The 16,630-nt window shown below is 43.1% G+C and overlaps 1 protein-coding gene across 2 annotated transcripts in view; it reads right to left on the reverse strand.

Moving 5' to 3' along the window:
• Window positions 1–16,630, reverse strand: part of RASGEF1B (RasGEF domain family member 1B) — a 247,559-nt gene that overhangs the window by 53,607 nt on the left and 177,322 nt on the right. The window contains exon 1 of one of the 2 annotated variants that reach the window (XM_070756968.1): window positions 6,702–6,932. The exons of the other annotated variant lie outside the window; for it this stretch is intronic. The gene's annotated coding sequence lies outside the window, so the exon portion shown is untranslated. Of the gene's footprint in view, window positions 1–6,701; window positions 6,933–16,630 lie in introns of those variants that run through there. 2 annotated transcript variants of the gene reach the window in all.

The following is a 16,630-nucleotide window of genomic DNA, read 5'->3' on the forward strand; positions in this document are numbered from 1 at the left end:
CCAGCTGGCACCAGGCTGCGTAAGGGAGATTCTCCTGGGCGCGCAACTCCCTCGCCAGCGCCGTGAACTGCTCCGCCGCTTCGGCCAGGGCCGCCGCTTCGCCCACCTCCTTTCCGGCAGCTCCCCGCGCGCCCATCCCCTTCGCCTCGCCGCGGCGAGGCGAAGGGGATGGGCGCGCGGGGAGCTGCCGGAAAGGAGGCGGGCGAAGGAGGGCACAGCTCCGGCCGCTCGCCTCGCCCGCCCGGCGTCTCCGAAGCTTACCAGCCGGGACGGGCAACACGGCATCCGCTTGAGACGCCGGAGGGAGCAGTGGGAGCGTAAGGGAGACTCTCCTGGGCGCGCAGCTCCCTCGCCAGCGCTGCAAACTCTCGGCAAAGCGAAGGACGGCGCTGGGGCCGAGGGAACCGCCGCCAGGGCTGCTGCCGCGCTGCCGAGCAGATCAGCTGCTGGGCGGCTGAAGAAACCTTCCCTGGGTCTTCCCGAGGTCATCGGGCTCCCCCCCCCCCCGCAATACCCCCGTGTTTCCCCGAAAGTAAGACATATGTCTTACTTTCGGGGTATGGCTTATATTAGCCGACCCCCCTGAAACCCCCCATATGTCTTACAATCGGGGGTGTCTTACTATCGGGGAAACACGGTATCTATCTATCTATCTATCTATCTATCTATCTATCTATCTATAGGAAAGTGAACACAAGAACAAGGGGACACAATCTGAGGTTAGTTGGGGGAAAGATCAGAAGCAACGTGAGAAAATATTATTTGACTGAAAGAGTCGTAGATGCTTGGAACAAACTTCCAGCAGACGTGGTTGGTAAATCCACAGGAACTGAATTTAAACATGTATATCCATCCTAAGATAAAATACAGGAAATAGTATAAGGGCAGACTAGATGGACCAAGAGATCTTTTTCTGCCGTCAATCTTTTTCTATGTTTCTGGTCACAGTGTTTTCCCTCTGAAATTTAACTTCCTATTCTTTTTTCCCCCCTAGCAATCTTGCTTACCGGTATTTCCAGGAACTGCCACCCCGTAGTTGGATATAAATATGCACTTATTTTCAATGGAAGAGCAAGGATGCGTCAGAATGCAGCTGAGCTGTTACTTGTCTCGCCAGGCTATGATCAAAACAAGGCACCGGTCCAACCTCCCTCCCTGTGAACTTCCAATATTCTCTCCGTCTTCACTTCCTTAGTTGTGCACCCAACCTGGGTTGCTAAATTTAGAGGACTGAGCAATACACAGGCACTGTGGGACCCAGGCATCAAAAGTTGGCAAAGAAAGCCACAACAAGCCTATTAAATCCGAGAAACGAAGGCTAAAGACACAGCCCAGCAGTGGAAGGAAATACACCAGCCAGCCAAGACAACATTAAAACTGCTGTCTCTTTGTGCTTTCGTTTCCCATCTTGATAATTGGATCTTGTTTTGATTTCCCACTATTTCTCTCGGCTCTTCTCCTGGCCCGCAGACAAAGAGAGAGTCCCCAGTTCAAATTAAAAGGAAGCAATCTAATGAGAACCTATTAATATTGATTATCCTAAAATTGTTACAGGATGAGTGCGTTTTGAGGGGGGGATTGATCAACTTAGCCTGAAGTTCCTGAAATTATCTTATCTTATTTTTCTATCTTTCTATCTATCCAGCAATGTATCTATCTATCTATGTATCTATCTATGTATCTATCTATGTATCTATCTATGTATCTATCTATGTATCTATGTATCTATCTATGTATCTATCTATGTATCTATCTATGTATCTATCTATCTATCTATCTATCTATCTATCTATCTATCTATCTATCTATCTATCATCTATTAGATTTCTATGCCGTCCCTCTCCGAAGACTCGAGGCGGCTTATAACATATAAAAACAGTAAATTACAATAAAATTAATCCAATTAAATTAAAATTACATAGCTATCTAAAATCCCTAATTATATTAAAACTCAATCACAATCATAATAACATCAATAAGTATTATTATCTAAACGGCAAGGCATAAGGAAATTATGTTTAAACGTAATTTATGAAAGATCGTAGTTTGGCAATTCTAATTTCCATTATTATTATTATTATTATTATTATTATTATTATTATTATTATTATTATTTAATAGATTTGTATGCCGCCCCTCTCCGCAGACTTGGGGCGGAGTCTACTAGACATCAATCACCAAGATCAGAATATCCCAGCTACACCTATGTATTTGGGGGGAAGATTAGAAGTAACGTGAGAAAATATTATTTGACTGAAAGAGTAGTAGATGCTTGGAACAAACTTCCAGCAGACGTGGTTGGTAAATCCACAGGAACTGAATTTAAACATGCCTGGGATAAACATATATCCATCCTAAGATAAAATACAGGAAATAGTATAAGGGCAGACTAGATGGACCATGAGGTCTTTTTTTGCCATCAATCTTCTATGTTTCTATGTAAAACCAAATCAAAATGTATTATTATTAAGCACCTTCAAGTTTATATTGACTCTTATGGGCAACCACACAAGATTGTTTCCCCTCCAGAATGATCTATCGTTAACCCGACCAACTTGGCATCACTTCTAAAATGGCTTGAAATTCTGGAAACTGAATTTTAAGACACCTGGGCAATATATCCTTTGGCCAGGAAAAAAAAAGGAACCATCAGAAGTTACTTACTACTACTAGCCTTTACTACTCCTAGCCTTTTACTCAAAACATACCTGATCAAGCTAAAAACTCAGCAGCTGTGTGAATCCCCGAGTTTTAAGCTTTATTGAGGTTCAATGAAATTGCTTTTTAGCCTCTTGGATTATGGTGGGAAGATCTAAAGTATAAGGGTTCAGCGGATCGTGCAAGCTCACACAAGAATTCAATTTGGTAACCAATTGGGTTCACACAACCGGTAGATCTACCCATTCCTAGTTTCATCAGACACTTGAATCTGGGTGTCCTTGCTTCCTTCACCGCTTCCTCACATTGTTCCGCTCTGCTCGAGCCTATTTGCTTTCGATAGCCTTTCCCCCAACTGAGATTACCGCAGGCAACACCACTAATGGACTTATCTAGGAATGATGGCCAATAAGTCTGAAAAAACACAGCAGTCGGTCAGCTGACTTCAAAAGTTTCAAAGTGTACAGGGACTTAGTGACCCAGATCAGGTTTGTTTTGGCTTCTGTTTTCAACACTAACAAAATAAACAGCTCAAACACCCAGGGAATTTTTTGGGGGGGAGGGGGGAGTAATTTTATTCCCGGCGACCTAGGTCAAATCAGAAAGGCAACACAGCACAAATTCACCTAAACCTGTAGTCTATTGGACTTCAATATCTGGACTTCAACTCCCAGAATTCCCCAGCCAGCCTTCTGGGAATTCTGGGAGTTGAAGTCCAAATATTTTCAAGTTGCCAAGGTTGGGAAACACTAGTCTATTGAATGAAACATAGAAACATAGAAGATTGACGGCAGAAAAAGACCTCGTGGTCCATCTAGTCTGCCCTTATACTATTTCCTGTATTTTATCTTATGTTTATCTATGTTTATCCCAGGCATGTTTAAATTCAGTTCCTGTGGATTTACCAACCACGTCTGCTGGAAGTTTGTTCCAAGCATCTACTACTCTTTCAGTAAAATAACATTTTCTCATGTTGAACAAACCCATGCTTTTGAACCCATCCTTACGAGTTACAAAACATACACAGGAGGAGAGAGTCCCAAGCAAATAGGTTACACAATGCACTAAGCCACTAAAAAGACACACACTGTAATTTTTAAAACTAAGACTAAACACAGCCACCCCTACCTTTGGCTGATGTAGACAAACACTGGTGAGAAACCGACCAGCAGAGAGAAAACAAGCGGTCAGATTCCTACACCCGTTTTAAACCCTCTCTAAAGAGACGCAAAGCTTTTCCCCAAATCTCATCTGGATTCCTTGGGCTAAAAAAAGCAGCTCCTTCTGGAATGCCTGCTGGGAATATTTGGCTTGCTTTCAAGAAGCAAAAATTATAAATCGGAGGAGGCATTGCATTTAATGGGGAGGGGTTCCCCCGAATTGGAGCAGAGTAGAGAACAGACCGGCATGTCTATATGAACCTATGCTTATATATACCCAGACTATCATTAACTGACAAATCTATATTTTCTTTTATTTACACTCGGAGCATATGCACCAAGACAAATTCCTTGTGCATCCAATCATATTTGGCCAATAAAGAATTCTATAAGAAATATCCTCCAGTAACCTAGCTCATATTATTATTAAATTAACTCTCGAGAGTACAGTATTTTCAGTACTGTCTATTCTATTCTAACTGTTGTACCTTATGATTCTTGACAAATGTATCTTTCCTTTTACGTACACTGAGAGCATCTGCACCAAAGACAAAATTCCTTGTGTGTCCAATCACACTTGGCCAACACAATTCTATTCTATTCGAAATATTCTCCAGTAACCTAGCTCATATTGTTATTAAATTAACTCTGGAGAGTACAGTATTTTCAGTACTGTCTATTCTATTCTAACTGTTGTACCTTATGATTCTTGACAAGTGTATCTTTTCTTTTACGTACATTGAGAGCATCTGCACCAAAGACAAATTCCTTGTGTGTCCAATCACACTTGGCCAACACAATTCTATTCTATAAGAAATATCCTCCAGTAACGTAGCTCATATTATTATTAAATTAATTCTCGAGAGTACAGTATCTTCAATACTGTCTCCTCCGGTAGCTTACATTGCAATCTCATTGTGCCAGCCACCTGCAGACACATCGCGCACAACCCATTACATGTCAAAGTCCTCCTCGAACATGATGGACGAACATCAAGTCGATGATGAAGAAGAGCGCCTTCCTAGCCAGCTTTAATCTACCCAGCATTGCAGGTGAGGGGTGCGGGGGACGCAATACCATGGAGCTCTCTGATCTTGGGTTCCCCAGTTCGAATCTCACCAGGCTCAAGGTTGACTCAGCCTTCCATCTTTCGGAGGTGGGTAAAACGAGGACCCAGATTGTTGGGGGCAACAGGCTGATTTTGTAAAACCGCTTAGAGAGGGCTGTGAAGCACTGTGAAGCAGTATATAAATCTAAATGCTATTGCTAATTTATAATACCGAGTTCTGTTATACACCACCCCGTTTCCCCATTCTCCAGGCCACCTTCTCCCCTCTCAGAAAGCTGTGAGAAGGAGCCCCCAGACTTGAAAGGAGAGGGGGGGCTTGACTAATTTGGCTACAGGGACTCCTGCTTGGAGGGGGGGTTGGACTAGATGACCTCCAAGGTCCCTTCCAACTCTAGTAAATCTAGGTCTACCTTTCAACAGCAGTGCCTCCAAGGTCCCGTGATGCTCTATTTTGGGGGGTGGAGGGGAGCGGACTAGATCAGGGGTCCCCAACCACCGGGCCGCGGACCAGTACCGGGCCGCGGGGCATGTTGCACCGGTCCGTGGAGTCAGCAGCTGCCGGCCCTCATGCCGCCACCCCCTCCCTCCAGCGCTTCGCCTCCCGCCGGGCAAGAGGCCTCAGGAGGCAGGTTCTGCCGGCCACAGGACGATGGACAGAGGGGCGGGAAGGACCGAGAGGCTCAAGCCTCTTTTGGCTTCTGCCGCGGGGCGCTTTTGCGTTTTTGGCTGGGGGGAGGCAGGAAGGCCAGCCTGACCCCCTGTCTCCAGCGCTTAGCCCCCGCTGGGCAAGAGGGCTTGGGAGGCAGGTTCTGCCGGCCACAGGGCGATGGCGGGAAAGAGGGGCGGGGAGGACCAGCACCCCCCATGCTTAATCCCGCCCCCAACCACACCCCTTTCCGCCCCCACCGGGCCATAGAAAAATTGTCTTGCTGAAACTGGTCCCTGGTGGGAAAAACGTTGGGGACCACTGGACTAGATGACCTCTAAGGTCCCTTGCAACTCTAGTAAATCTGCGTCTACCTTCCCACAGAAGCTCTTCCAAGGTCCCACGATGCTATTTGGGGGAGTTAGACTAGATGACCTCCAAGGTCCTCTTTTTGGGGGAGGAGGGGTGGACTAGATGACCTGCAAGGTCCCTTCCAACTCTAGTAAATCCGTGTCTATGTTCCCACAGTGGTGCCTCCAAGATCCCGCGATGCTACTTTGGGGGGTTAGACTAGATGACCTCCAAGATCCTATTATTATTATTATTATTATTATTATTATTATTATTATTATTATTAGTAGTAGTAGTAGTAGTAGTAGTAGTAATTAGATTTGTATGGTGCCCCTCTCCGAAGACTTGGGGCGCTCACAACACAACAATTACACAATACAGTACATTACAAATCTAATAATAAAATGTAAAAATCAATTTAAAAACATTAATAAATGTAACCAGTATTTTTTGGGGAGGAGGGGTGGAGTAGATGACCTCCAAGGTCCCCTCCAACTCTAATCACCTAGGTCTACCTTCCCGCAGAAGCGCCTCCAAGATCCCGCAATGCTCTTTTTGGGGGGTTAGACTAGATGACCTCCACGGTCCTCTTTTACTTTTACGCTGGCGATCTTCCAGGTGAGCGAGTCCGAGATCCGCGCAAGCCAAACCTCGCGCCTCGGAAGCCACCCACCCCGTCCCCGCGACCCGCTCGGGGGGCATCAAATAGACGAAGGCGACGCCGATTCCTACAAGCGCAGCCCGAGTGGGGAAAATCCAAACCGCTCTTCCCCATCACCTCCCACCCCAACCCGGCATCCAAGCCGACGCCGCGCACCTGGCTCCGGGGGAAAGCGCCGAGACGTGAACGAGCGAAGCCGCTCTGGAGCTGCGGGACGGCTTGGACTGCGCTCACTCGAACCTTCCGCTCTTTCCAGCCGAGCAGCAGCAACCTTCCCTCTGCCCGACCTCCTCTCGAATGAGCCGCCCCCCCCACCAACCGCGTCTCCTATAGTCGACGCCCCCTCGCCTTGACTCCTCCTCTTTAGAATTCTCTCCTCCTCCAATCACCGCCTTGGAACCGGCCACTTTGGGAGCGGGGGGGGTGGGGATAGCCGGAGAGGGAGAAGTTAAAGCGGGGGTGGGGGGAGAGTGATGCGAATGGTTTGGCCGGATCTTAGTTTCTCCCTTTCCATAGTAAAGAAGGTAGGAGCGGAGCGAGGAGGGTCAAGTCGGAGTCCTGAGTAAAAGCGTTCCTGTCTTTTTTTCTCTCTTAAGAGTGGTGCCGGTCTGTGTCTGTGGCTTAAGTTGGAAGGGGTCCTTGGAGGACTTCTAGTCCGACCCCCTGCTCAGGCAAAAGACCCTAATCTCGAATGGTGGTTCGTTAAAAAAACAACAACAATGTTGACCATGTAACTCAATAGTCTAACAACTGGCAACTTCAAATCTCTACCAACAAATGCTCCGTCCTACACATTGGTAAAAAGAATCCGAATACTAAATACATACTGCTTACAAGAGCTTACAAAACTTTTGCCAGACCCATCCTCGAATACAGCTCATCTGTTTGGAACCCATATCGCATCTCAGACATCAACACCCTTGAAAATGTCCAAAGATACTTCATCAGAAGAGCCCTTCACTCCTCCACTCAAAACAGAATGTCCTACGAGACTAGACTTTCAATCCTGGGCCTAGAAAGTTTAGAACTAAGACAAGATCTAAGTATTGCCCACAAGATCATATGCTGCAATGTCCTGCCTGTCGGCGACTACTTCAGCTTCAACCACAACAACACAAGAGCACACAACAGATTTAAACTTAATATTAACCGCTCCAAACTTGACTGTAAAAAATATGACTTCAGTAACCGAGTTGTCGAAGCGTGGAACTCATTACCGGACTAAGTAATGTCATCCCCAAACCCCCAACACTTTACCCTTAGATTACCCATGGTTGACCTCTCCAAATTCCTAAGAGGTCAGTAAGGGGCGTGCATAAGTGCACCAGTGTGCCTTCTGTCCCCTGCCCAATTGTCTCTCCTTATCTCATTTATCTTTTCTTCCTTTCAAATATGTTCACCTATACTTTTATATCTTTTCTTCTATTCTTTTATTTATATTACTACATATCTATTCTCTTCAATGTGTATTGTGTATTGGACAAAATAAATAAATAAATAAATAAAAATAAATTTTTAAAAAATGTGGTATTAACACTTCGTGTGAAGTTGGGTTTCCCTCCGGTGTTCCTTCTTGAGTCAACCATTTGGGAGATGCCTAATTCAAAAACAAGAAATACGCTGATACAGTACTTGTAACTTTTCCTGTGTGTCGATCTTCCTGATGTGGTGCCCAGATGTTGAGCAATTCTGTTTTTAATAGGGATCACTACCAGCTATTTAAGCAAGAAATATTATTGCTTTTAGTGGGAAATGCCTGCAGCCCCTGGCTTGTTGTACCTCCTATGATGTGGATTTACTCAGAACTATCAACCTTTCTTAAGAATTCTAACTGGGGGCGAGAGAAAAATTATATTCTCAGTGGGACGGTTGGAGCTGAATCATAAAATAGGTGATCAGTGTATAAATAGATTGTTAGTTGTGGTTGCATCAGCAGCTGAAGCAATAACGCATAATGCAGGGGCAGGTTGCTCTTAAGTGAATACCGGTGTGCTTTACACACATCATAACAAACCTGGTTCTTCCAAGCGTTACAATTGCAAACATATTAACTAGAGGTTGTTACTGTTGCAGGTTGTGATATCTCCTATACCTTTCTTCTATTCCTATATCTCTTCTTCTATTCTTTCATTGATATGTTCTATTACTATATCTTCTTTTCTATTCTTTCTTAGATATATTTTACTATGAGTATCTCCTCTATAATCGTCATCATGTATTTTACTATGTGTATATAGATATATACCCACTAAAACCCTCATTGTGTATTGGACTAACTAACTAACTAACTAACTAACTAACTAACTAACTAACTAAATAAATAAATAAATAAATAAATAAATAAATAACATCCCAACATTTCCAGTCAAAATATGATTTACTAAATTATTATTATTATTATTATTATTATTATTATTATTATTATTTATTAGATTTGTATGCCGCCCCTCTCCGAAGACTCGGGGTGGCTCACAACAACAACAATACAATATACAGAGCACAAATCCAATATAAATAAAGAACAAAATTTAAGACCCATAAATATTAAAAACAATCATTACTGCACAATCATACCATTCTCGTGTTTTACAGTTAGAAAAAAAGGTGGTAGTGGGGGGAAGAGATAATTATTCCCCCCATGCCTAGCGACATCTTGCGGAAGGCAGGAAGAGTAGGGGCAATTCGAATCTCCAGGGGGAGTTGGTTCCAGAGGGCCAGGGCCGCCACAGAGAAGGCCTTTCCCCCACTACCACTTCACTTCCCCCATCACTACCCATCACTGCATCATAACATGGGAAACATTGTTTGTACTTCTTGCTAAGCCAGACAACAATAATTTATTTAGTAAACTGGTTTAAAAAAAACAAGACTTAGTGTGTTCGGGAGATTACACGTGGCTGAGAAGTCCATAAGTCTTAAAAGTTGCCAAGGTTGGAGACCCCTGATTTAAATAGCTCCAGGAAAATAAGAGTGAAATATTCCGAGGAAACTACTGAAGGCTCCGGTTTCTTTGCGGTCTCTTTGTAGAACGTCTTTGGTTTATTCAAACTACCAAGATGAGCAAATTGTGGTGGGGAATTTTAAACCTTGGATCGGATGCCCGAAAGGAACAACTGCTTTTGTTTTGGGCATCTCCTGCCTTTCTCGAGTTTCCAAACAGAAAGACAGTTTAGTCTAAGGATGGCGAACTTTTTTTTCCCTCGGGTGCCGGAAGAGCGTGCGTGCTATCGCGTATGTGTGAGTGCCCAGACCCATAATTCAATGCCTGGGGAGGGTGAAAACAGCTTTCCCTGTGTTCACGCATGCCCCCATGCAAGATTTGGCTACTGCACATGTGCTGCAAACGAAATCTCGCGGGAAGACGAGGGAGATTTCAGTGATTTTCAGCCATTTTCTGCGCATGCATGAAAGCAAAAATATTGGCGAAAATCGTGAAAATCTCACCACCCCGAGTGTTTTTACGCAATATTTCACTTGCTGGTTATATTCAGTGCCTTGAGTTATTTACAAAAATAATAAAGGCAGAAGATAAACAAAAAAGGCAAACCAATAATGTAATCACGGCCTTTCCTGGCCCAGATTCACGCAAGAGTGGGAATCCTGTCCATTCCTACTGAACTACGTTTGCATCCTCGATCCACAGCTGACATTGGAACATCATCTTTCGGCTGTGGCGAGGAGGGCATTTGCCCATGTTCACCTGGTGCACCAGTTGCGGCCCTATTTGGACAGGGAGTCATTGCTCACAGTCACTCACGCCCTCATCACCTCGAGGTTCGATTACTGCAACGCTCTCTACATGGGGCTGCCTTTGAAAAGTGTTCGGAAACTTCAGATCATGCAGAATGCAGCTGCGAGAGCTATCATGGGCCTTCCTAAATATGCCCATGTCACACCAACACTCCGCAGTCTGCATTGGTTGCTGATCAGTTTCTGGTCACAATTCAAAGTGTTGGTTATGACCTATAAAGCCCTTCATGGCACTGGACCAGGTTATCTGCGAGACCGCCTTCTTCCTCACGAATCCCAGCGACTGGTTAGGTCCCACAGAGTTGGTCTTCTCCGGGTCCCGTCGATTAAACAATGCCGTCTGGCGGGACCCAGGAGAAGAGCCTTCTCTGTGGCGGCTCCGACCCTCTGGAATCAGCTCCCTCCAGAGATTAGGACTGCCCCTACACTCCTTGCCTTTCGTAAACTCCTCAAAACCCATCTCTGTCATCAAGCTTGGGGGGAACTGAGACACTTTCCCCTTGCCTATGTAGTTTCTGTGCATAATATGACTGTATGTATGTTTTTATATACTGGGGTTTCTTTTTTAGATTTTTACATGTATAATTGTTATCTTAGATTCTAATTATTAGATTTGTCATTATGTATTGTTTTTATCACTGTTGTGAGCCGCCCTGAGTCTACGGAGAGGGGCGGCATACAAATCTAATAAATAATAATAATAATAATAATTATTATTATTATTATTATTATTATTATTATTATTATTATTTATTTTTTTTTAAAAAAAAGAGTAATGGATCAAGTTCCAGGTGCAGTAAAGATGGCACTGAAGTGAAGAAACTGAAGATGCTCAGAACTAAAGAATGAGTTTGGAAATAATCTTCTCTCAATCTCTCTCTCACTCTGTATACAGGAACTAGTAAATATTTGAACTAGTAAATACCTCCCTCTCTGAGGGAGGTAAGCAATGCAGAAATGTGACAAGTAAACTTGACATGAGTCATGAAGAGTCACAGCTCATTGCCATGAAGAAAAACTTCATTTGGAACCTGCCTCCACACAGGTTTTATTTTATTTTCTTTTAAAATATAATCTTTATTGAAGATAAATAGGGGAGGGGATAGATAAAGCAAAAAGATGATGCGAATATTGGTACAAATGTACAGTAATCCCTCGTTCCAAGACCACCATGAAAAATGAATTTCCATGAAGTAGAGGATAGTTTTTTATGCATTTTAGAATAGAATAGAATTTTTATTGGCCAAGTGTGATTGGACACACAAGGAATTTGTCTTGGTGCATATGCTCTCAACGTACATAAAATAAAATATACATTTGTCAAGAATCATGTGATACAACACTTAATGATTGTCATAGGGGTCAAATAAGCAATGAAGAAGCAATATTAATAAAAATCTTAGGATATACGCAACAAGTTACAGTCATACAGTCAACATGGGAGGAAATGGGTGATAGGAATGATGAGAAAAACTAGTAGAATAGAAGTGCAGATTTAGTAGAAAGTCTGACAGTTTTGAGGGAATTATTTGTTTAGTAGAGTGATGGCGTATTTGGATTTTTAAAACCCACCCTTTGCGTTAAACAGTCATTCTATAATGTTTCTCAGCTGGAACTACATGTGATGTCCTACCAGTTTCTTTAATGGAGTACAGTAGGACTGTAGAAGAATTTTATGAATTTTCAATGGATTTAATGGATTTAAGCCCTCTTTGAAAACCCGTGAAGTAGCGAATCCACGAAAGATGAACCGCGAAGTAGTGAGGGATTACTGTATATGAATTTAGAGCAGTGTTTCCCAACCTTGACAACTTGAAGATATTTGGACTTCAACTCCCAGAATTCTGGGAGTTGAAGTCCAGATATCTTCAAGTTGCCAAGGCTGGGAAACACTGATTTAGAGTATACAGTTATAAATCAAAATACATGCTTATACAGAAGAAAATAAGGCTAGAGAGAGAGAAAGAAAAAGAGAGAAAAGGGGAAAGAAAGAGAAGAGAAAAAAATTAAAATTAAAAGAAGAAGAAAGAAAGAGATGAATTCATATCTATAAATTTATCAGATGTCGTAAATAGGGTCAACTTATCTGTTGAACCCGATTACTCTACAGCTTTTAAGATCTTTACTATCAATATAGATGAAAGTTTTAAGTTACTAAACTTGAGTTAGAGTTTAAGTTTTGTTGTTTTGAATTTGTTCATCCTTTTATCAATATTTTTCTTCTTATAGCGACTGAAGTCAAGATTTCTGGGGGGGGGGGGGATTCTCCCTTGTGTTTTTTGGCCTTGAAATCAATGGCCCAGTGAATAAGTTGCCTGAGAGAAACTCTTAATAAAGAGTAATAAACTCTAATAAAATGACTCTTTCGGATTATATTTTAATGGATTACTTTAAATGAAGCATCGGTCCATTTGGTCTTTGAAATTTTGAACCGTCCTTGAGATGGGAACGCGAGGGAGGGGAAAGACCAGATGGTGGACACACAACCTCGGTGTGAAAACTGTCCATTTTATGTGCACCGCACACTTGAGGCTCACAAAAAGAGAGCAGGGTTTCGGTCACACTCCTTTTGTTATTTCAAGAGCCCTTCTTGTGCGGGGTTGTCGGAAGTCAAGTGGCATTTTATACATTTAATAGATTACTATTATTATATTGCTTCTTCTTTAAAAAAAAAAAGACACTCACTCCCATTTTTGATTGGAGTGGAGAGTTGTTCAAAATAGATTTTCATGGATCAAAGGATTAGGTGAAAGTTTGTTCCAAGTTACAGATCTAACACAAACTGTTTCAACTCCTGCCTTCAAATCATCACTACAAAGCACTGCACACCAAGACAACTAGACAGAAGAACAGTTTTTTCCCGAACTCCATCACTCTGCTAAACAAATAATTCCCTCAACACTGTCAGACTTTTTACTAAATCTGCACTTCTATTTCTACTTTTTTCTCATCATTCCTATCATCCTTTTCCTCCCACTTAGCCCTGATTCACTTAACAACCACAGTGGTTCACTTAACAATGGTGGCAAGAAAGGTCATAAAATGGGGCAAACCTGCATCTCCACAGTGTCTGGCTTAGCCGTAACAATTTTGGGTTCAGTTTGTTTGTTTATCTATCTATCTATCTATCTATCTATCTATCTATCTATCTATCTATCCATCCATCCATCCATCCATCCATCCATCCATTCATCCATCCATCCGAAGGACTCAGGGTGGCTTACAAAATGATAATACAAGTACGAAAGATACAAAGCAATAAGAGAAGTCGAATATAATATCTAAAACTAAAACACGTAATAAAAACCCATTTATTGATATACCCCCTAGCTTTTACGATTTATGTATGGTTTGATTGGGTTGTGTCACTATTTTAATGACAAGGGTTTTTAAGGTGGCCGCGTGAGGCTGGAGGGGAGCCTGGCAGGAGAGAGGGAAGCTCGCCCGAGGCCAGGAAGGAGGAAAGAGGAAAAAAGCAAGGAGTGCAGATGCAGCAGCAGCAGCAGCAAGGCAAAAAAAAAGGAGAACTGAGCTGAGACCAGTAATCCAGGAAGTGACAGCCGCCGATCAGCTGGAGCTGCACACGGATCTTCATTTCTGTCGCTGGCACTGCGTTCCACCCCGTCCTGCCTGCTGCCCATCCCTTGGCGTACTGTGGCATACCCATGACAGCTCTCGCGGCTGCATTCTGGACTATTTGCATTCTCCAAACACTTTTCAAGGGTAGCCCCATGTAGAGTACATTGCAATAATCGAGACGGGAGGTGATGAGGGCTTGAGTGTCTGTGCGCAGAGCCTCCGGGTCCAAATAGTTACGGTCATAAGTCAAGAACTTCCTGCTGAAGACTATCTGAAGTACCTCTACTTAAGAACTTAATTCGTTCCATGACCAGGTTCTTAAGTAGAAACGTTCTTAAGTAGAAGCAATTTTTCCCATAGGAATCAATGTAAAAGCAAATAATGCATGCAAACCCATTAGGAAAAAAAATAAAAGCTCGGAATTTGGGTGGGAGGAGGAAGAAGAGGAGGAGGACAGTTGTTGAGGGGAGGGGAATAAAAAAAATCCAAAACTTTAAGGCTTAAAAAAAAAAGAGGGACTCTGAGGCGGCGAGGAGGAGCACGCACCTCCAATACATCCGACGCGAGGCTTCCTCCCATACACTGCCTCCCATACACTGGCTGCTGCTGCTACCTGCTTCCTCTTCCTTCCCATGCTGAAGGGCTTCCCTCTCTTCTCACTCACTCACTTTGTAGCTGGCAGCTTTTCTTCGCTGTGGTGACTCCTTGGCTGCCCAGAGCAAAGGGAGAGTTTCATTTCTCTGGGCGCTGGCAGAGGGTTATTCCCTCTCCAAGCGCCCAGAGAAAGGAAAATGCTTTGTTTGCTCTGGACTGCCAAAGCCTCCTTAAGCACCAGCAAAAGGCTCCTCTGGCAGTCCAGATGGCCGGGATTAAAGGGGGGATGGCGGGAAACTTCGTGCCGCTCTCAAATTTCCTGGGAAATTTTTCCGGGCTTGGATCCTTAAGTAGAAAATGGTTCTTAAGAAGAGGCAAAAAAATCTTGAACACCTGGTTCTTATCTAGGAAAGTTCTTAAGTAGAGGCATTCTTAGGTAGAGGTACCATTGTATTTCCCAAGCTCTCCACTCACATGGCTAGGAACAGACGTGTCCTTGAAGTTATCCACTTCTTGATTCAAAGGATTTATTTTAAACCTGTGGATTTTCCCATCCCCCTAATTCCGTTGATCAGAAGGGGACTAGTGACGTCCGTCTCCTGTCTCCCTATCTCTTCCCAGCTGTTGCGCAATGGAGGGGGTTTAGACAGGGCCTACAGGAAGCTTCTCCATGTTCTCCAACCCTATCAGTGTCATTCAAAGTTTTTGGCCTTGCAGTCGACAGACATCTCTGACAGGTGATTCAGAAGGTCGTCTGGTTCGGTGGGGGTCATTTAATGGCATTCTTTCACGTTAGCTGCGCACTCGGAGATGTGCAAGTAAGGCCAAGTGCCATGAAAGTGAGGTTGATGAATACAACCGCGGCAACGTCATACCCTGAAGCCTAGGAGATAACTTGGCCACTTCCAGGGTGCTTTTTCCTGGGAAAGCTATTATAGAGGATTAAAGCAATTGCAGGCACAGACTGAGAATGGAGGAGGCGTAGTAGAGAACAAGTTTCATCTCGCCTATACAACCTTCTAGAGAACTATTATTTTGGAAGCTCAGCTGTGCTGTGTTTTGTAATGCTTCCGTTTCCAGCCTTTCTGGACACTGGAGCAATTATTTTTCAATCTTGGCAATTCTTTCTTCCTTCCTTCCTTCCTTCCTTCCTTCCTTCCTTTCTTTCTTTCTGCCTTCCTTCCTTCCTTTCTCTGTCTGTCTGTCTGTCTGTCTCTCTCTCTCTCTCTTTCTCTCTCTCTCTCTTTCTTTTTTCTTTCCTTCTTTCTTTCTTTTTTTCTTTCCTTCTTTCTTTCTTTCCTTCTTTTTTCTTTCTTTCTTTTTTCTTTCTTTCTGCCTTCCTTTCTTCCTTTCTCTCTCTCTTGTCTGTTTTTTTCTCTCTCTCTTTCTTTCTTTCTTTTTTCTTTCTGCCTTCCTTCCTTCCTTTCTCTCTCTCTCTGTCTGTCTGTCTGTTTCTCTTTCTTTCTCTCTCTCTCTCTCTTTCTTTTTTTCTTTCTTTCTTTCCTTCTTTCTTTTTTCTTTCTGCCTTCCTTCCTTCCTTTCTCTCTCTGTCTGTCTGTTTCTCTCTCTTTCTTTCTTTCTCTCTCTGTCTCTCTCTCTCTTTCTTTTTTCTTTCTTTCCTTCTTCCTTTCTTTTTTCTTTCTGCCTTCCTTCCTTCCTTTCTCTCTCTCTGTCCATTTGTTTCTCTCTCTCTTTCTCTCTCTCTCTCTGTCTCTCTCTTTCTTCCTTTTTTCTTCCTTCCTTCTTTCCTTATTTATTTATTTGACTTCCATGCCGCCCAATCCCATGGGACATCGTTTTTTTTAATTGTTCAAATTTTTATTTGTTTCATTATATCAAATACAAAGAACAGAAAATAAAATAGGAAATTAAGGGAAAGAAAAGTAACAGGGAAAAGGGGGTTGAGATACAGCGGGTTGGCGGTGGGGGGACGGAGGAAAGGAAGGAATGAAGGAAGGAAAAAAGGAAAGAAAGAAAGAAAGAAAGAAGGAAGACATTGTCCTCCGACTCTTTCTTTCTTTCTTTCTTTCTCTCTGTCTCTCTCTCTTTCTTTTTTCTTTCTTCCTTCCTTCCTTCCTTATTTATTTATTTGACTTCCATGCCGCCCAATCCTGTGGGACTTCTTTTTTTTAATCGTTCTAATTTTTATTTGTTTTATTATA

Source organism: Erythrolamprus reginae, chromosome 7 (assembly GCF_031021105.1).
Source record: "Erythrolamprus reginae isolate rEryReg1 chromosome 7, rEryReg1.hap1, whole genome shotgun sequence".
Lineage (NCBI taxonomy): Eukaryota > Metazoa > Chordata > Lepidosauria > Squamata > Dipsadidae > Erythrolamprus > Erythrolamprus reginae.